Source organism: Dama dama, chromosome 24 (assembly GCF_033118175.1).
Source record: "Dama dama isolate Ldn47 chromosome 24, ASM3311817v1, whole genome shotgun sequence".
NCBI lineage: Eukaryota > Metazoa > Chordata > Mammalia > Artiodactyla > Cervidae > Dama > Dama dama.
The window spans coordinates 38,408,770-38,431,286 of record NC_083704.1 but is presented as its reverse complement, the minus strand read 5'-3'; positions in this window follow the sequence as shown (position 1 = coordinate 38,431,286).

The following is a 22,517-nucleotide window of genomic DNA, read 5'->3' as shown; positions in this document are numbered from 1 at the left end:
CCCCCACTAGAACGCCAACTCCATGTGCATAGAAATTTTGCTTTGTTTATTCTCTCATATGCAGATCTTAGACTAGTCCTTGACTCATAGGCCTTCAGTAAACATCTGTAAGGTGAATGACTGAATATCCTTTCAAATCTATTCAGTACATACAAGTGTCTACTTAAAAACTATTTGGATATTGCTCTCTATGTTTCTGTCAACTGATTTCTTACTTAGTAGTATATCCTGAACATCTTTCTACATCACCAAATATAGATCTAAATCATTTTTAACAGACTCAGAATATTTTGAGGTAGTATAACTGCTTTATTCAACCTTAACTGATAGACCACTGGATTGTTTTCCATTTTTTTGCTATATCAAACAACACTGTAATGAATAACCTTATATTGAAGTATTTTGTAACCTAATTCGTCAAACAACTATTGAGTATCTGCTTTATGCAATTCACTGGTCTGAGGAATGGGTTGGGAAAGCAGAGACAAATGTGACATGGTTTCTGTGTTCTGGGAGCTTATGACCTACTGAGAGAGACAGATGATAATAAATTAGGATAATATATTTTAGAGAATTGTAAGTATCGTATGACCAGTAGAGAAGTACAATGAGCAAGCAGAAGTCAGAGATGGGGACAACCAGAGATAAAGAAAGAGACAGAAAGGCTAACTGGAATTGTGTATTTAAATTGGGCTTTGGTAAAAGTTTCAGTTGGCAGAAGGTTGGGGAGGAGAGTGCCATGTAATCAGAGGATGGTGGGAATATCCTTGGATAAGTTAGGTTTCTAATTCTTCTGTCTGGAACAGAAGATGAGCGAGGGATAAGGCCAGAAATGTAGGTTGAGGCAGGAGGATATGGCAGATAAGAAATCATTGTCAAGTCGAAGGACCCAGAGATAGAATATACTATACAAATGGACCCATTTGACATATCAGATTTTTCATTTTTGGGAAAACAGTTTGCCTGGACTCTCTTGGGCTGGGGGAATGCTGATTCATTATTTCTAGATATTCTGGTATTTGAAGAGAAACTAAAAAATCTGCCTTTTTAAAAAGCTTCCTGACTTTAAAATGCTGGCTATCAACTCATATTTTTTTCACAACTTCTTTATGTGAACCATAGAACTAAATAATAATAACAACAATAAAGCCCCCAGTTCACTCACTCCTGATGGACCATATGTATCCTGGGAATCCCCAATTTGTAAACACTGCCCTGAACAGACACTGTCCATTAATATGGTGAATTTCATTCTTTTGGACCTTAAACCACAGCAAAAATTCCATCCTACATTGCAACCTAATATACACATGCATAAACACAGATAAATGAAGCAAAACTTTCTAGAAAACAATACTCAATCCTAACAATAGACTTAACTGAAATGAAAACACTCTGATCGATTCTACTTTGAACTAATCTTTTCTATTATAAAGATAAATGTTTGACTTGACCTACTAAATTAACTTCAGGACTCACAATGGTTTCAAATTTTATTAAAAACACCGTACTGACTATGATGATTCTTTTATCCTCTGAATCTACGTTATGCGTGTGTGTGTGTGTTCAGTCATGTCCTACCCTTTGCAGCCCCATGAACTGTAGCCTGCCAGTCTCCTCTGTCCGTGGGATTTTCAAGGCAAGAATACTGGAGTGGGTTGCTATTTCCTCCTCCAGGGGATCTTCCTGACCCAGGGATCAAACCCCTGTCTTTTGAGGCTCCTGCATCGGCAGGTGGATTCTTTACCACTAGCGCCACCTGGGAAACCCCTATCGAGTTGGCCAAAAAGTTCATCTGGGTCTTCTATCACATCTTAAGGATATTGTTGCGATCTAAAATCTCCTTATATTGCCTAAGAGTTGCCTTCTCAGGTATTTAGAATTTAGGAAGCCAACTAGAACATAAATAGCTCTGGGTAGGATCTGCTCTTTTCTCTTAGACCCATGGTCTCAGGAAGATAACAAGTATTTGACTCTTGGATGCTGGAACTGGGGCCTCTGAGGGTTTCCATCAATCAACTTTCATATTCTGAGTCCCAGGAGCCTTGAGTCTGTAAGCCTATTATTGAGCTGGAGGAGATGGTCAGTGGGTGTCAGTGAAGAAACTATCTGTGACTAACAGCCACTTTCCCTCCAACAATGTGTCTGTGAACCTCAGCTTGAGATTGAGATCTTCTAGACCTCAAGGTCAAATTGAGTCAACTGACCTCTTCTCCAGCTCCTACCTCAACTCCAGTCTAGGTCCTGATCAGTAGATTCACTGTGAAGGACATTCATAAAGGACCCTCCTATTTTAAGCTTCGTGTGATCATGTGATGAGAATCCTTCTCGGTTACTAAGAAACACAAATGATTTTAGTTACCTTGGAATTAAATGTAGCCTAGATCACATCAATATTTGTCAGGATATATTGCAAATGAGCTACTGTATTCATAATGGATGTGTCACCATCATAAATATGACAAAAGGACATTTTCAAAAAGATGATTATCCACTCTGATGGGAGAGAAATACAAGCTTAAGAAATTAACATTCTCACCACTGCCTTGTCTCTCTTTGCTTTGCATTATTTAGGGATCTCTGGTGACTTGACTGAAGGCCTCCCTGCCCCCCCAAACCCACAGAGTGCTGAGCTTTTGGAATATACACTGCCCTCATATCAAAGGAAGGACCCCTGTTGGAAGAGTTGACATTTCCCCTCTCATCTCCAGGTTAATGGGAAGACCTGTAGTCAGAGGTACATTTGTCTCAGCTGGAGCACGGTAAGACATCTTTGGTATTGATTTATATTGGTTGCAGGTACATGCTGGATCAAAGCACATGAGAGTGGGAGAAAGAAGTCAAATGCAGAGTTGATCCAGGGGAAAACTGAAATATAGGGCATTTTACTTCCTTGTGTAGCTACGCTGTGTAATAATAACTGGCCAACATTTATTATTTATTATTATATTATTTATATTTAAAATTTATTTTTTATTATAGCATTTATTATTTATTCTTATTATTTATTATTGAACACTCATCATGTACAAGACCAGTGGTTCACAACCCCCCTGTCTATTCAAATATCTTTGGGGGCTTTTTAAAACTATAGTTGTCCTGGCCTCACCCCCAAAGACTCTGGTTTAATTGGTCATGGCTGGGACCCAGGAAATGCTACTTCTGAACAGCTTTTGGATGATTCTAATATACAGCCAGGGTTGAGAACCACTGTATTAGATGTTATTTAAAAGCTTTTAAATTAATAGCTCTTTCAATCCTCATAGTAAGTCTGCAAACTTGCTATTATTATTGCTATCCTCAATTTTCAAATGAGAAAAGGAAGATGAAGAGAGTTAAGCATCATACCTGTCAACATACAGGCCAGTAAGGGGTGGAATTCAAGTCTGAATCCAGGTATTTGGATTCCAAAATGCAAAGCACGTTTAATGCCAAGATCAAGGGCGAGAGGAACACTTTCTGCCAGGTGTTTGGGGGCCAGAGTCACAAAAAGATGACTACAAAGGAAGATGAAAAAGAGAAGTAGAAAGTCTAAAGCATCTGCAGACCTGGCTTTATGGGTATGCAACCATACATGGGCTCAGAGGGGCCCCATACGTGCTTTAATGCTGTGTTGTTGTCTTTAAATTCTTAATACATTTTGAACAAGAAACCCCACATTTTCATTTTGCACTGGGCTCCTCACCTTGTGTAGTCAGTCCCAAGTGTCAGACTCATGGAAATGGAATACTGGCCATTTTCCTTGGTTTGAATCACATGTTTGATGAGGGAGGTGATTGCTTCCTTGGAGTGATTTCAGTGATTTCCATTCTTTGAGAACACTTTTCCTAGAGCTGGAAAAACAAACATCAAAGGCCTTGACAAGGGAGCAACAGAACCATGAGTTGCATGCACTCAGATGCAAAGGGCCACAGTTAGGGGTGGGTGAATAAAAAAGAGCAAATATTCTAAAAGATAGGTTTTTGCATCTTTATACATAATGATTGCTAACATTTACTGAGTGCTTTCTATGTTCTAAGCGGTTTTATTTAGTGTACATGCATTGTTTCCTTTAATCATTATCAGTCTATGAGATAAAAGCTGTCATTTATCCCCTTTTTATGGGTGAGGGAAATGAGATACAGAAAGGTTAAACAACATTCAAATTCATATAGGAGAAGGAACTGAGCTTTTAACCTGACCTGTGCACTGCCCTACTGTGCTGACCCTAAGAACATAATGGACCAATTTCTATGTGCTCACCTGAACTCAGGTGATCACTGCACTCTCCAGAGATGCTCCTTCCAATCTCCTCTCTCCTAATTCCTTTATGTGGAGAGAGTGAAGTGTCATAGGAAACATTAAAAAAAAAAAAAAAAAAAAATCTGAAACTAGGAAGCACCAGTTCTTGTCCAGTTTCATCCCTGCTGTTTACTAGCTAGATAACTCTACGCAAGTCAGTTTATTAACACGTTTATTTTTACCCCATCATCGCCATTCAATAATTATGCATGAGAAGTGAAGTGAAGTGAAAGTCGCTCAGCCGTGTCCGACTCTTTGCGATCCCATGGATTGTACAGTCCATGGAATTCTCCAAGTCAGAATACTGGAGTGGGTAGTCATTCCCTTCTCCAGAGGATCTTCCCAAGCCAGGGATGTAACCCAGGTCTCCCGCATTGCAGGCGGATTCTTTACCTGCTGAGCCACCAGGGAAGCCCAGAAGCAATCACAAGGAGTCCGGCGTGCCCGGCGCGGGGCGCGGGGCGACTCGTGGCGGCTGAAACCCAAGAAGTGAGGAAGGGGGAAAGCGATCACCGGTGGCCCGACCCACTGCCCAGCCAGTGACGAGGACGGCCGACTGCCCAGGCTCGATCCACTAGGGGCGCAGCACGCCGCTTTGGCGGCGTGGAGGAAGCAGGGGGCGACCCTCGTCTTGGGCCCGCCGCCCCCCGGCGGCCCGGGAGCGGGAGTGTTAGGCACTGTGGTCCTTTCTTAAATTTCAATAGCTAATACGAATAGGTCGCTTCCCTCTTGGGATATACCTCATTCTGAAAAGGGATTTGAGGTACTTAATTACTGGTCTCAGTTTTCATGTTTGTTAAAAAGAAAGCAGATGTGAATTGAACTGAGTTGTCAATGAGAGCGATGGGAGATAATAGCTATTTAAATGTAAAAATGGAAGGATTGTGAGATGATGTTGTACAAATGCAATCTGTTGTTACTTGGGTTTCCACCTCCTAGACAGTTCGGGCTATTTACCAAATTCCCAAGTGTGACTTGTGATTGCATGGCCAGTTATCTCATATCCTTCCTTTAGGACCAAGAGCACATCCTATCTATTTCAACGGATTTCTTTTTCCAGAATTTTATAAAACCTAATCTTAACAAAGACGGTGATTCTAAGAGTAACTATCTTTTATGGAGCATTCACCATGTGTCAGATGCAGTGACATCACTCATTTGGATCAACTCTTTTAATTCAACCCTTGCAACAACACAATGAGACAGGTACATTTTACAGGTGAGTGGATTAAAGCTGGGGAAGGAGTGCTGATCCCAGATACTAATCCAAGAGTTAGGATCCAAACATTATTTTGCATGGGTCTAGTTAGTGTACAGGCTCTTAAACACTGCTGTGGTCAATCACTCATTTAGTACTTCTGTCACTACATGAATATATGATATATACAACTTTACATTCATTCAAATATTAGTATTTAACATATATTATTTTTGCATGTTGATATAACTCAACTTAATTAGTACTTAACTTAAAATATTATTGTACATTGATTTAGAACATATGTCATGTGTTAGCTTCCAAGCTCCTAGAGAAAACTATATTTTAGGCTTCATGTCATATGCAGCATTTTAAATCATATCTTTCACAGTATAGATATTAAAGCATATTGATTGACCAAAGTCAAAATGTTTGAAAATATATAATAATAACTAATATCAGGTCAAGTAAAACAATCAACAAAATGTATGTATTTTCTCTTTATATGTATAATTTCTCTTGGTTTGATATCACTTCTTTGTTGTTGAAATTTTTAGAATTTTATTTAGAAAGCTTTTCTTTTCTCCCAGCCAAACAGTGGTTAATATTATTCAGCATTTTTCCATATCCCAGGTATTGTCTAAGTGCTCTTCTACCTGCTTTAAGTCATTTAGTTTTCATACACAGAGTGGATGTATTGTACCTTTCTGCCTGATTTACCCTTAGGCATTTACAATTACATTACATAAAGAATCTGCCTGCCAAGCAGGAGTTGAGGATTCAATCCCCAGGTCAAAAAGATCCCTTAGAGAAGGAAATGGCAACTCACTCCTGTATTCTTGCCTGGGAATTCCCAGGGACAGAGGAGCCTGGCAGATTATAGTCCACCCTGACCCACCTGGGAAGCCCTATCCTAATCTTAGCTTCACCTTAATAAAGGAAGTAAGAAAAGGGTTTTTAATGTCTTCATGGCTTGGTCTTCTTCTTGAAATCCTTGACTCTTGGTCAAGATTAGTTTAGGCATGGCTATTGAATAGGAAGGGCCTGACTTCACTTTACTGACATCTTGCCCTTCCAGCTTCCCCAGAGATTCCATTATATGCCTATAGTCCAGGTAGGAGACTGTCATTGTTACTGAGGATAAAGCTATTTAGGTGAATGTTCCTTTGTAGGATCATTTATCTTCCATTCCAATTTATACAATACACAAGGCTCTGATCAAAAAAGAAAAAAAAGAAAAAAAAACACAGTGATTTATTAGGGTTTCTATTTAGGACTTTGTTTAAAGACACTATGCCCTACATTGTGGGATTGTTAAAGCAAGAACTATCCATATAATTAAATTTAGAGTAGAAAAATTGGTGTAAGGGAGGAGAGAGCATTATCTAAAGTACATAAAATTCTTACTGTTAAGACTTTAGAATCCTTTGTGTCATGTCAGGTTGTCCTCTCCTATACTGGATAAAAGTAGAAAATCTAAGTGATGTCTCTTCATTTATCTGAAGGTGCTGTGTTACAGAGATGGTTTAAATGTTTTGTAGTTGCCACTGCAATTTTATGATATAATGACTTGGTTTAATGTCTTGGTACAGTGAAGTTTTTACATTTGCCTGAGATAAGGTATGAAAGGAAACAAATGAGTACTTACAAACAGGAAACTTTTGCAAGTTAGTTTTTTTTTTTTTTTTCATTTATTTTTATTAGTCGGAGGCTAATTACTTTACAATATTGTAGTGGTTTTTGTACAAGTTAGTTTTTAATAATAAGAGAAATTACAAAATGAAGTCTCCTGTAAATAGAGCAGTATCACTGGGAGAAAGAATTGCTGTGAATTGGGTACTGAACTCTGTGCCCTTATTTCACGGTGGAACTTTAAGCATGTTGCCACATGTCTGGACCTTAGTTTCTGTCAAGGTAAGTAATGTTAGCTGCAATGCCAGACAACCTCAACATTTCAGTGATTTAATAAAATGAAAGTTCTTTCTCATTCACCTCAGCCTAGGGAGTGTGTGTGGGGAGGTGGACTCTGACTTTTCCATATTGTGGCTTCATCATCTTTAACACATGGTCTCAAAATTACTACTATTTTAAAGTTTCTAATGGTTAACACTATTGCCCTCATGAGGAAGCCATCTTTAACACTATAGTTATTTTTTTCTTGTAGGATGTTTTTCCTCTTATCCTTTTCTTAACCCACTGAATGACTACAGCATTAATTTGGATAATGATGGAAGAAACGTATCTCTTTGATACTAAACTATTGTATTCCAAGAAAATGTTTAGGCTGTAGCTCATCATCTTTTAGATTTCTTAATTAAGGTTTTAAAATAACAAATCTAGTAGCATTTCAGTTTGATGATTCCAGAAGTGTTCTCCAGAAAACCTCAGCCATAAAACCAAAAATGTCTAGTTGATTCAGAAGAAAGTTATTTTTTTCCAAAAAACATTTCCTCAAATTCTTTTATGGAATTACAGTTTTTTAAAAAAAAAATCCAGATTCTTCTCTCTTTTCTTTCTCCTCCAAGAAAAGCACTGAAATATTAACTGTTACTAAGAAGTCTTTTTTTTTCCTTTTATTTAAGTAGACTATCTGCCAACATCTTGAGGAACACATTTTGATTAATGCCATTGGAGGAAGTAGGAAGAATGAGAAGACTATAATAAAATATTGAAAAGAAATTTAAAAATTGTATTTGGAGTGGATTAATTTGATAAATATGTGGGACAAATTGGTGAAGGATTGGACCAGAGAGGCATGTAAATACATTTGAAGTCTTTAATTAAAACAAAAAACTCAAGTTATTATTAAAACAATAACCCAAGCCAAATAAGCAAGTTTAAAAAAGTAAGTGAAAAACAAAGGACTATTGAACCTGCTATTTCAAAAGGAAAAAAAAGAGTGAACAATAATTCAGAGTGGTAAAAAGGGGGAAAGCAGTCTATAGACTATAGAAGACAGCAGGGTCATTAAGGACAATAGTGTTGAGAGAGATATCTTGGAATTATTTTCAGCTTATTTCTGCCTTACTACCTATGGGACTCAGGGCAAGTGGCTTCACCTCTCTGACCCTAAACTTATTCTCCTGAATACACAGACATAATTAGAATACCTACTGCATGCTGTTGTTGAGAGGATTTAAAAGCATATTGCAAGCACTCATAAAGGACCTTTTATTATCATTTTTCTTTTTTTTTATTGAAGTATAGTTGGTTTACAATGTTGTACTAGCTTCAGGTATACAGCACAGTGATTCAGTTTCTATGTATATAAACTGAATATACATAATATATATGTATATTCTTTTTCAGATCCTTTTTCCCTTGTAGGTTATTATAAAATATTGAGTATACTTCCCTATATTATCACTTTTCCTATTGATTTGGATTACTTTGAGAAATTTGGAATGAAAAATGGATTTTTATTATAAATAGGAGATTCAGTTATTTTAAAATATTCTTTGGAAAAATTATGGCGCCTCATTCTTCAAACTACTGTAAGGGGTTAATACAGCATGACTAGTGAAAGGTAACTGTGGTTAACGGGAGAAGTCCATCTACTTGCTTCCATTCCTTTTCCACCCTGAAGTGTTATTCAAAGAAGCAGTGTAGCAAACCAGGAAATTTATTCTTTATTCTTTGAAAACCATGGCTAAAACTAAACCACCAGTGGCAACATTTAAGATGAACTGTGAGAAGCTCATGGTACAAGTAGAAGATCTGTTTCTTCATAGTAGAGACAAATAGATATATCCTATCAAGTGTGAAGCATATGGGGTCCCCCAAAAGTTGAATTCCAGTGCTGTAGAGCAGAAAGAGTGAATTGCTTTCATTATCCAAATGAAAATTTCGGTTACATAATAGTTATTATAACTTTGTGGGGAAGGTGCTAGGACTTATTCACTCTCAGATCCCCAGTGTCTCTTTCAATATATGCCACTTAATGATGCTCAGTAAATAGCAGAGGAATAAATGAATGATTAAACAAGTAGATAAAGGAATAAATCTTTGCGTGAAAGGGGCTAGTACACTTGGAAGTGTATAAATAGATATGAAAAAGAAACACTTAGAAAGAAGAGTAAATTCAACTTGGCTACAACTAGATGCACTGGATGAAGCAGCAAAACTTCGTGATTTGTAAGAAACAAAATTGCTGAACTACATGATCCTCTTTGAGGTTTAAAGCCCACAATTCTACGTTTTGTGAGTTCTGACATTCTCTAACTCTTTAACCTTAACTCCAGGCTGTATTAGTAGTAGTACATTTGATAGAAATTTGGGATTCAGGAGGGAAAGCCCATTTGGAAGAGACGATAAAAGAATATACTTTGAGATCTATAGTATGAGAATATTGGACATTGAAGCCAAACTACCTAGTAGACAATGGAGATATGGAAGAAACTAGAATGCATAAAGATTAAACGTTGTGGTTCTCAAGTTCCTTTCCTCCAGAATAGTTTTGTGGTGAGGAGCAATCTGCTAACTGAGCATTCTCCATGTGCCCTGAGCATTAGGTATTACGTAATACCAAAGGTGTGGAGAGCAGTGGTTAATTGGGTGAATGGTTACATGGGGGTCAGTGAATAGAGAGACTAAAGCAATGATAACGGTAATACCTTGCATTTACTAAGCATACGCAGTGTGTCAAGTACATTAGTATTTGAGTGTATCTTTATAGTCTTTCCAGCAATTCTGTGATATAGAGCAGGAATCTGTAAACTTTTTCTGTTATTATTATATTATATATTATTTTTCTGTTATCATTACCACACAGTAAATATTTTAAACTTTGTTGACTGTACAATCTATGCTATAGCTACTCAACTTTGCCCTTGTAGAGGAAAACAGTCATAGATGACATGTAAATAAGTAAGAATGGATTTGTTCCAATAAAAATTTATTTGCAACCCCTTGGATGTAGGTCATCACCCCCATTAATGTCTTTTAATCTACAAAACCAACTCAAGTCTCTCTATACCAGAGTCTGTTCTCTTAATCACACCACTATATTGCTCAAAATAGGCTTCAGAAAGAACTGGATTGGAAAGCAAAAACTTGTAATAGACACAGTGAGATCAGATGGCAAAAGTCCAAATGTGGTCCAACAACACTAAAATGAAGGAGATAAAGGTAGCAATGGCTGGGAGAGAATGCGTATTGGTCCATTGTTAGGATAGAATCTGCATGGATTGCCAACTGACGGGATATATGATGATGCACTAGGGCCAGGAATGAATATACAAAGGTTGCTGAAGTCTGAAAACAGATCCTGACATTGTGCTTGTAAGCTATGACTGTTAAAAAAGAGAAAACAGCACTTCACCAAGAAGAACCAGCTCTACCTTTATGCATCAAAATACTGCCTTATCCCAAGCATGAAGACAATACATGGGCTGTGACCATCAGTGCAAATCTCCTGAACAAACTCTCTGTCTGACCAGAGCCTCAACACTGTCCAGTACAAGCCCATCTTCCCTTCTTGAACTGGCCCTGACTTTGCCCTTAATCACAGACATACTTGGAAAACCACTTGGCACAATTGTCCGGAGGAAGTCCCTGTAAATCCGTGACAAACTATGTCACTCATATAAATGTTCTTGCAGCTACAGATGGTTCACAGGGCCCCTGAAATGCCCTTTGCATGTTTCAGATTAGTTCTTATGCTTTTGCTGGCCACGTTGCCCATCTCTGAGAGATGCCACAGAGTCTGCGCATGGCTCAGTGCCCAAGCTTTCTCTACTCCTTTCATTGGAGACAAATTCTTTTTTCCTGTTTCCTGCTTTGTGTAGCTATGTGTCAGCCTAAGCTAGGGTCTGCCTTCAGTTGGAGCTATTTATTCCCAAGATTGTCTCCTTAACTTTACTGGAGGCAAGTTGAGGGCTGATGTTCTTCTAGTCTTTGGATTAGCACACAGTGGGTTTTCTGGTTGAACACAACATGAGATAATAAAGGCCCCAGAAATCTCAGGTGGATATAGGAGGGGGATGAGGGACTATGAGGGCTCATGAACAAATTTGTAGAAACACAGAAGTAGAGATAAAGACAATGTTTAAGTTTTCACAACATCTTTACATTCCAGAGAAATATGAAGTGAGGTGTACTTCCTTCTGGTGATAAAAGAAACATTTGGTAGCAGACATTTTTTAAACTTTTTAGTACACATACCTAAATAGATTTCAGCTGCTCAGAAAATTTAGAAAATAAGAATGCCATGGAGGTAGAACCGATGGGATTATTCTCACTATAGAAGCTGATACTGTCAGGAACTCAAGTTTCCAGTCTGCCTTACAAGTTCAAGCATGGACTGAGACAAACTTGGTCTTTCAGACTGCCCACTCCAGGCTTTGAGGGGTTTCTTGGTTTTGGTTCTTCCAATAGCTCACCCTGAGGCATGGATTTTGGTTAGTTTGTTTATTTGGGGAATAATCCCTAGTAGCTCAAGGGAAGGAATAGAAAAGTGAGAGGGAAGGTGGAGAAAGCTCACTAAAGGAATGTTCACTAAAAGGAATGTTGAGCAGATTACAGCTATAAAGAGATGAGTTGTAATCTTCCTGACTACTGTTTAAAAAAAGCTTCTAGAAAGCAGGCAAGAAGAGGGCTATTTAGCCACCAACATCTGTACATCACTGGTTGAGGTTTTTCCCAGTGCATGGGCCAAGTAAGCTCCTGACCACCAATAAAAGTCCCAGGAGGCAAAGTAAAAAGATACAAGAGAGATGGGACATTACTAGAGTGACAAGAATTGCTTGCTGTAGTCACATCAGTGCTGGGCCGAGGGGATATGGGGCAGGGTCGGGGGTGGGGGGGTGGGCATCAACAGCAACTGCTCCGTGTTGGGGACCTAGATGCTAAAAGAACAAAGCAGCAGGGAATCTTCTGTAGGGAGGAAGTCCTGGCTGAAGCACTCAGAATCATGGGTCATCATCTATCAGAAGGGAGTGCCACAGTAGTCAGGGATTTACTCCGAGGTCTTTTGATTCAGTCTTCATGACCACTTCTTCACATCAGGTGGGGAGGAAACAAAACCTTGGGGAGGAAAATATAACTTGTCCACAATCATACAGTTAATATTATAAGAAAAGATGTTCCTATTCAAAAAGTGCATAATCAATAGTCAAAAAATGGTGGCTGTTCTTAAAATTTAGGGGAAATTAGGAATGTTATAATAATACTAGTAGTGGCAATTTCAGCTCTTTGTAGAGCACATGTCAATGTGCTTTCTTATACATCTTGTTGACTTTGTTTCTTTCATACCAAGGTAGTTTTAGTTTCTTTTTACAGATGGGAAAACTGAGGCTCTGATATGTAATAATTTGCCCAAGAAGCTATGAAATCAATTGCAGTCTAAGTGCAAGTTGTCTGAATCTCTACCCAGCATGCGTCCACCTTCCCTGCACTTCCCAGTAGGCAGCAGCTGACAAATGTGCTATGCAAACAGTGCAGTTCATTTCCCTTGTATGTGTATGCCTCTCTGTATTCAATTCCCATGAAACCTTTCATGAGGTTAAAGTATCTGTTTGCAGAAATTTTGAAAAATCCCACTGTTGCAAAGGTAAACACAAAATCTTTATACATATTTCAGTCTCCCTAGTTGCAGAATGGAGTTAGCAAACAGTTGATGTAACCACCTGGTTCTCTGGAGAGACAAAAGATTTAGAGGGGATGTGAAATCTGGAGAAATGATTCCATAGAGAATTAAGACCCTTTTAAAGGAAGTCTCTGGTTGTTCCAACTGGATACATATAAGTATTTCCTCAGGGTTTAAAAAAGAATGAAATAAGATGTTACAAAATATTTTCCTACTATTTCCTACTACTGACAGTTTGCTGATCTAAACATCTGGATTTTGTGTGCTTTCTCTCGTTTTGGAAAAACTAGGTGTGAAAGTGAATGGCATTCCAGATGAAATGTTAGAAATTTTGGCTGTACACAGTTGTCCCCATAACCTACAGAAATGTGTAGCTCTGCCAAGGTAGGTGATATAAGGCTGAAGGATGGAATGGGTCACATTAGAATCAGTTCTTTTTATCATCAGCCCCAAATGCACTGAGGTACTTGCAGTATTCGACACACTGACATCTGTGTGTTAATTAAGTCATGACCTTTGCATATTTGACCATTCCGTTTTTTTTCTGATGCTCCCAGGATAAAAATGAATATGAAAAGTAATTAATCCCAGGCCTCGATTATTGGACTATTAGAATCAGATAACAAAATAGCTCCTCTCAGGTTTCTTCCTGATACAAATGTCAGACCCAAAGGGGTGAGAATAGACTAGCAAAAGAAGACCATTATTAGAAACTGGGATCAACTAATGTATGCATGATTGCTCATTTGGAATCAATATGTTGTACAAACCAGCAGAAAGAGATGCTATGGGCTGGGAATGCTGTATCAAGGTAAATTTTTATACAGAACATATATGCTGAGTGGCTTCCCTGATAGCTCAGTTGGTAAAGAGTCCACCTGCAATGTAGAAGACCCTGGTTCAATTCCTGGGTTGGAAAGATCCACTGGAGGAGGGATAGGCTACCTACTCCAGTATTCTTGGATTTCCCTTGTGGCTCAGCTGGTAAAGAATCTGCCCACAATGTGGGAGACCTGGGTTGGATCCCTAGGTTGGGAAGATCCCCTGGAGAAAGGAAGATCTACTGATTCCAGTATTTTGGCCTAGAAAATTCCATGGACTGTATAGTCTGTGGGGTCGCCCACAGTCGGACATGACTGTGAGCGACTTTCACTCACTATGTGCTGAGCAGGACTGGGCCATTCTTCAAGTTAGCTCTTTTGGTTTATCTGTTACTGCTTAATGAAATACATCCTACTCAGTGGCTTAAACAAAACCGTTTTATTGATTTGCTCCCAAATCACAGCTGGACTGCTCCACTGGGGCTGGAAGCTCCACTTTTAAGATGGCCTCAGTCACGTGACTGGCAAGGCACTGCTGGCTGTTGACTGGGAGCTTGACTGGAGCTCCTGGCTGGGGCCTCAGTTCTCTTCAATGTGTGTCCCTCCACATGACTAGGTTGGACTTCTCCCAGCAAGGCAGTTTTAGGATACTCAGATCTAACCTGACAGCAGGCTTCCCCCGGAGTACAGAAGCTGAAGCCATAGGCTTTCTTAAGACAAACACATCATCATTTCTTCTACATTCTGGTGGTTACAGAGAGGGTCCAGGTTTAAGGGGAGGGGGCTACTAATGGGTATGAACACCTGGAGTATCCTTCATTAGAGGTCATTACAGTCTACTAAGTCAGCTCTGTATATAATAACTTAGAACTAATTTATGCACTTTCCTTTGAGAATTTGTGTGCAAAGATGTGAAATTTTTCAGGTGCCCTGAGATGGAGTATGCAGCCATCCTTGTTGGCTGGAGAAGAATGTGAGTGTGGAACTGGACATTTATGAGATGTTGAAGTATCACTGTTTGACAAACTGTTTTAAAAAATACACAGTATTACCTGTTTGTACTTGTAAAATGCCAGGAACAATGTGAAACCTATCAACTACTTGAGATACATATTTAACATAAATTATTTGAATAATTTCCCCATTATGCTTTCAAGCAATGAAGATTTTAAGCAATTTGATTTAAATATTAATACATAGTACTAAATCTTCATTTCTCTGGAAAAATTGTGGAGACTTGGGTAAAAATTTCAGCATACAGTTATCATTCAGCAGGCACACAACATCCTTTCTTCTAGGGGGGAAAAACTGTAACCTAGCAATGGAGGAAAATCCCTTCTGGTAAAATTCAGACCTAAGTATTACTGAACATACCTCCATCAAACATGGTTATCCTTGCCAGCATCATTAAAATTTGATAATTCATTACTTAACTTTCTGGAAACGTATCAAAATTAGGGTCTCTACCCTTGCTAATGGGGCTTTTAAAACACATCTTGGAAGTTTATATCCTAAAGCAATGTACCCATTGATCAAAGTTTTTGAACCTACAAGTTTCATGATCATATTCATAATGAAGATTTCTGCCTGATCTTAATTTCCCTAAAGACTGCCCAGCTTCTTAGAAGGGATATTTCCTAATTTATATACCTTGTTATGAGGTAGCATCAAAGAAGATGGCTAAGCACTTGTAGCCTGAGAGATGACAAAATGAGGTTAGTCAACAATTACTGAGAATGCTGCCTCTCTGCCACACACTGTTAAATTATTATTATCACCATCTCTATATCACTTTGTTTTTTTCAAAAGAAAAAACCTGAAATACAAAAGAAATAATTATGTAAATTAGCAGAGCCAGGATTCAAACCTTCACAGGTTTGCTTCTAGGTCTAAATGATGAATTCTTGTGGGGCCGTCTGCTAAAGCACACCTCTCTAGACTGGTGGTTCTCAAGTGTGTTCCATGTACTGGGATTTGTGGGAGGGCAGAATTGTGATCCCACTCCAAATCTACTGAATCAGAAGCTCTGGGGGCAGAGGCCCAGTGATGTGTGTTTTCTCCCTCCTAGTGATTCCAATACATGCTTAAGCTCGAGAATCACTTATTTTGACATCTACTTCGAGAAAAATGCTGTAAATTACAGGTTTCACTGATTGTGCTATGACTCCAAGGGCTTCTCAGGACATTTACTACTCAACAAAGATCGACATACCTGAGAGTGATCCACATCCAGCAAACATCCCAGATACAACTTGAGAAAATGATCTTGTCTTTCACATTTGGCTTAGAATTTGAATTTGTTCCCTTCCCCTACTCTCCATTTGAGTCTATGCTTCAGTTTCCTTGTATTAAAATATAGATAATGACGCTTGCTTTCTTCTCTCACAGAAATAGTCTAAAAATTAATGAACTATATTAAACTCTTTCAGTTCCTGGAAGAAAGGCAGTATACAAACACTGTATTAATATTTGAAACAGGTTAATTTTTTCTATGTGAATAAAAGTCTTTTTTTATTTTGGTAATCAAACATGCTGCCTTTTCCCCAGAGAGTTTTTTGATTTTTCAAAAATTTCTTCTTTAAAGGCACAAGACAGATTTCTTTCTCAATACGAGGAGGAAGGGTATCAAGATGAGAAAGCACTTTTTCTGAGAAATGCTAAAGTTTTAAAAGTTCCTGGTTCCACTCGTGATAAGAGAGAATGTGGTGATATACCAGGAACACTAGGTTAGAGATCCAGTAATGCCAAGTTTAAGCTATTTTACTTTTTAGTTTTGTAACTTAGGGTGGCCTCTTCCTCGGCTTCGGTTTACCAAACTGTAAAAAGTGACAACATAGTGCAGAATTATAGAGTACAGGCTCTGGCTTCAAAGAACTGGGTGTGAACCCTGACTTGGCTGTTCATCACCTGTGTGACTTTATGGGTTAGTTATGTGCCCTCTCTGATCTTCCATTTCCTCATATGTAAGCTGAGAATGTGTGTGTGTGTGTTAGTCACTCAGTCATGTCTGACTCTTTGTGACCCCATGGACTGTAGCCTGCCAGGCTCCTCTATCCAGGGAATTCTCCAGACAAGAATACTGGAGTGGGCAGCCATTCTCATCTACAGGGGATCTTCCTGATCCAGGGATCAAACCTGGGTTTCCTGCACTGCAGGCAGATTCTTTACCATCTGAGCCACCAGGGAAGCCCATAATTAGAATAGCAAAAGGATTAAGTAAGGCAGTACATTTAAAGTGCTTAGCTCAGTGCTTGGCACTCAATAAGAAGTGCCGGCTATTGTGATCATTAAGAAAAATTCATTTGTATACTAGATAATCCCAAAGGGGTCTCGCTGCTTTGGAATTTTAGGATACCTTTTGAAGTTTCTCTCAGACTCTCCGGTTACTTTCTTCCCTAGGGCTCAACATTCAACATGTAGTAATTGAGTACTTACTATGGGCCTGGATCATTCAAAGCACTAGGGGTACATTGAGCACAGATAAATATCCTTGTCCTTCAGAAGCCTTCATGCAAGGATGAGCTGGCCTTTCTTGAACTCTTCATAGTGTGTGGGAGTACTCAATACAACTTAGTTCCATTGAATGGAATTCCTTTTTTGGACTGAAAAATCTTCAACACAAATAGGAGAGTATTTTTCTTAGCCTTCACCTATTCAGGGTGATAAGTACTCCCTTTGATGAGTGTTTTGCTTGTTTATTTTTATGAAAAACTAGGTTACCTCTCAGCAAATGTGTAAAGAATTGTGGGAAGAAGGTGAATGTCCTTACTTCTTCTTGTCTGGCTTGAGAGAAGACTTCATAAATTAGGGTAGGCTGGGGAAGGAGGGCATAGCAGCTTGGTTAACAGGGAGCAAAAGACATTTTAAAATCCATCTGTGTCACTGCCAATCCCTGTTTGCAGGTTGAGACGAAAGGGGTTTTGAAATTTAGCTACCTGTCTGTGTAGGGGAGTATTCATTTATCTAGAGGTTTAGGGAAATCTGAGATGCTGCTGCTCAAACCTGTTGGGAGGAACATGTTAAACCTTTCTGGATTCAGACAGAAAGTCTTCCTCCTGATGTTCTCTCTCCATAGCACAGGAAGAGCAGTGCCAGGTCTCTGCTGATATAAACATTTTAAGCAGGAAGGAGTGCACTTTTATTTCTTATGATATAAATTAAACATCATAGCAGACGTCAGGCTGGAAAAAGTTACAGGAACTTAAGGTACTTCCAGCACTTGACTAATGCAGTCTGGCCAATGGGGTCTGAGAGGCAGTGAGATCACCAGCAGGTATGGAGCCTGGGGTGATTCCTCGCCAGCCCCACAGACAGGCTGGGGCTCAGGAGGGTAATTATTCTGGCTCCAGATGCTGTGTCTCACCCACTCCGCTTAGGTCTGGAGACAGGAAGACAGGCAGAGAGATGGGATGAAAGAGCCTAATCAGTATCTTGCTGCAGCACAGAATCATGGTCAGGGCCAGCTAAGAAGGATCCAAACCAGAGGCCAGGCTGGGCTGGTGAGGGGGAGAGCAAAGCATTGCCCATGCTAGAGCAGAAGCTATACTTGTCCACATGGAAAAGGTGTGTAGTTAATGATGAGGCCTGCTGGCAAGATAAGGTCAAGTCCAGATTGCTGGGCCAGACTGCATGCCAGTTTAGTATCCAGGGAGACAGATTATAGTGGGTGTGCTATTTTCCTAGTGCACCCATAGGAAATCATCACAAACTTGATGACTTACAGTATATATTTGATCTTTCTCAGTTCTGGAGGCTACAAGTCTAAGGTCAAGGTGTTTGCAGGGTTGGTTCCTCTTAGAGGCTCTGAGAAATATTTCATCCCGTACTTTTCCTCCTGGCTTCTGGAGGCTGCTTGGCAACCGTGGGGGTTCTTGACTTGTGGATGCACTGCTCTAGTGTATGCCACCCTCTTCATATCATCCTCCCCTCTTCTGATAAGGACTCCTTATCTCATATTGAGATTCTTACCTACTTCTACAAAGATTCTTTCACCACGTAAGGTTGCCTTTTCATGTCTGGGGTTTAGGACTTGGCCATATTTGTTTTTGGAGCCACCATTCAACCTACTACAGTAGACACAGAGTCAGAAAACTCGGGTTTTTAACCTCAATTAATAGTATGATAATAGCTACACTTTATTTTTATTTGTTTTTATTTGGCTGTGCCAGGTCTCAGTTGCAGCAGGAAAGATCTTCATGGACAGGAGCGAGACCTTCATTGCGGCATGTGAAATTTTTAGTGGTGGCTTGTGAACTGTCAATTGTGGCATCTGGTATCTAGTTCCCTGACCAGGGATCCAACCTGAGCCCCCTGCATTGGGAATGCAGAGTCTTAGCCACCAGGCCACCAGGGAATTCCCACTAACTACACTCTAACCTTTTACCATTTTGTAGGCACTCATTCATGAACAAAAAATATTTAGTGAGCATCCACTATATGCCAGGAACTGTTCTTGAATCTGGGACTTTAGGAATAAACAAAATTGGCAGAAATCTGTCTTCATGAAGGCTACACTTTAGTACGGGTGGGTGGAGATAGACAAACAAATGACAGGCTGAATTATATGGAACATCTAAGAGATAAGCACCATAGAGAGAGTAAATTATAGGAGGTGAATAGGAAATGCTGGGGAACAAGAATGGTGCAAATTTAATAGGATAGGCCAGGATCACCTCAGTTAAGGCTACTCTCTGAGCAAAGGTTTTAAGGTGGAGCAGGCATGAGCCTGAAAGAAGACTAGAGAAAATGTCTTGCAGGTTGAGGAAACAGCAAGTGTTGGGAGGTGGAGGATAGAAGATGAGTAGATGGGTCAGTCAGGCAGAAGGTGAGTGAGCAAGAGAGAATTGAAGTAGCTGAGAAGAATTGGGAGAGGTTACAGAGGCCAGATCATGCACATACAGATGGCTGTCTACTATAAGGACTTCAGCATGGACTCAGGGTGGAGTGAGGAGCCACTGGGGGTTTTGAGAAGATGTGTGTGACAAGATGTGGTTGTATGATTGCAGAGTCACTTCTGCAGATGTATGGAAAGTAGACTCATGTGCTAGTGAGTGCAGAGTAGGGGAGGCTGTTGGGACTATTGCTCTAATTTCAGAAGTGATGACTGGGGCTTGGACCAGGAGAGAATGGGAGAAGTGATGGAGTGCTGCATGTGTTCTGAGGCTGGAACTAAGAGAACATGCTCATGGTTGAACGTAAGGAATCAGTGATACTTTCTCTTAAGTTTGCTTGGATTTCTCACATAACTGCAGTCAGATAGTGCTGTGACTGGAGTCAGCTCAAAGACTTCCTCACTCACACGTGCTGGCTCTTGGTTAAGATTTTAGCTGGAATTGTCAACTAGAACATCAACATGGCCTCATGAGACCCAGGCTGCTTCCTAACAGCATGATTGACTAAGTTTCAGATGCAAGTGTCCTAAGAGAAAGAATCAGGTGGAAGCTGTATTATCTTTCATGGATTGAGTCTGTGAAGTCACAAAGAATCAGTTTTATCATACTTAACGATCGAAGCAGGGATCCCTTTAATAGAAGGGTTATAGATACCACTCTTGCTGGGGAAGCAGCAAAGTTACATATAAGTCACATAGGTAAAAAAAAGCATGTAGGATGAGAGAGGTTATTCAAGTCATTTTCAGAAAATATGATCCACAACTAACTGGAAAGTATTACTACAAGGGAAATTCATAAAGGCAAGAAGGCTTGATAAAAATAGACAGATTGGGTTCTGGGTTTAAGCCAGACACAAGTAAACTGAGGGAGAAATTTAGAGCAGGTAACTGGAAACAGCCTCCTGGAGTTGCAGCAGAATAAGCAGACAGTATCATCCAGCCAGATGACGATGAATGTCTGGACCCAGATCAGGAAAATTTTGCTCATTGTTGCATTTTTTCCTAACATTTTTATGATTTGTTCCTAAACTTATAAAAGGAGCCCAGGTAATAATGTTATAGGAAAAAAAATAAAAGCTATAGGGAAACATAACAGGAGGAAAACAGTCGCCCATCATCCCACCACAGGTCCAGAGTCATGTACATGTGCTGGTGTTGGCTAGGTCCTGTTGTCTGCCTGGGTGAACCCCGGAGCAGAGGATAAAAAGTCCGGGGTGGAAATCCCACACACTAGGCTTAAATTTTCTTTTAGCTGGATGATCTTGAGCTGTTCTCTACGCTTCAACGTCCCAATCTGGAAAATGCTGATAATTGAGAAATAATTCTATAAGGCAGCCCAGGGACTGGAAAAAGTAAGTTCTCAATGCACATTAGCTTGTAATTTCATTATTAAATAAATACATCATTCTTTTTATAAAAATGGTCTCATTTACAGAAACAGCATGTATGCTGTTTCATAACTACTTTTTTTTTCCACGTAATTTTACCCTGAACATATTCCCATATGACTCTGGAAACAGAAACTTTTATCATTGTCTTTATGAGATGCACACCTCTGCATTATGCACATGAACTACAGCTTGTTTAATAGATTCTAAATGTTGAGTAGTTAGCTTTTAAAAAATTAATTTTTACCTATTACTTGTAATACAGCAATATACTTAAATACTTGCCTAAATGTTTTCTTACTGTTTCGCGCATTTGTTCAATGAACAAATGAATATTTACAAATTTCTGGAAGTAGATTTACTGGGCCCAAACTGTGTCATTCAAGAGTATTTTTTAATTTACATTATACTATGAAGAATTTCAAACCAAATAAAATTAGGAAGGATTGTATAATACACACAAATATATGGCTAGCGCTTGTAATTATCATGTTAGCATTTGCCTTATTTGATTGATACGTACTTTTCTTGAGTGTTTAAAAATAAAACACATCAATCATGACATTTTATTCTAATACTAGTGTGTCTCATAAAAACATTTTCCAGCATGATTGTTATACCATTATTATATATAAGAAAATTAAGTATAATACCCTAATATCATCTAACACATTTATTTTAAAATTTCTGAATTTTCCAAATTGCCTTTTACATCTTTTACAGTATGTTTTTTAAAATCAGGACCCAGTCATGAACCTGAATTACCTCTGGGTGTTATTGTCTCTTAAGAATTTTCCCATCTAAAGCAGCCCCTCCTTATTTTTGTTTCCCATTTTTAATACTGATTTGTTGAAGAACCAGAGCTGGTTGACCTTTTCACCTTCTCACCATTAAAAAAAAACAAAAACCCACCTCATTTTAAAGAACATGCTTAGAAGTGACATTGTTGGGCCCAAAGGCCATCCAATTGTAGACAGCCCTCCTGGAGTGAGTATGGACTGCTTCAGAGTGACGCTCTACTTGGTAGACAGGTATTTTGAAATATAAAGGTTAGTTTTGGCTGGCTGCTGGGGAAGTCTCACCCTTCCAGCAGAGACTCAGGGCTGTGCTTGTTTTATTTGCATTGCAGTATAGTTGCTTCCCAACGTTGTGTAGTTTCTGCTGCCATGCCCTTCCCCTTGGACCTCCCTCTCACGCTTCCTCCCCATTCCTCCCCTCTAGGTCATCACAGAGCTCGGAACACCCTGTGCCATAGGGCAGCCTCCCACTAGCTGGCTATTGACAGGAGTTTGTGTGTGTGTGTGCTCAGTTGCTCGGTCACGTCCTATTCTTTGTGACCCCATGGACTGTAGCC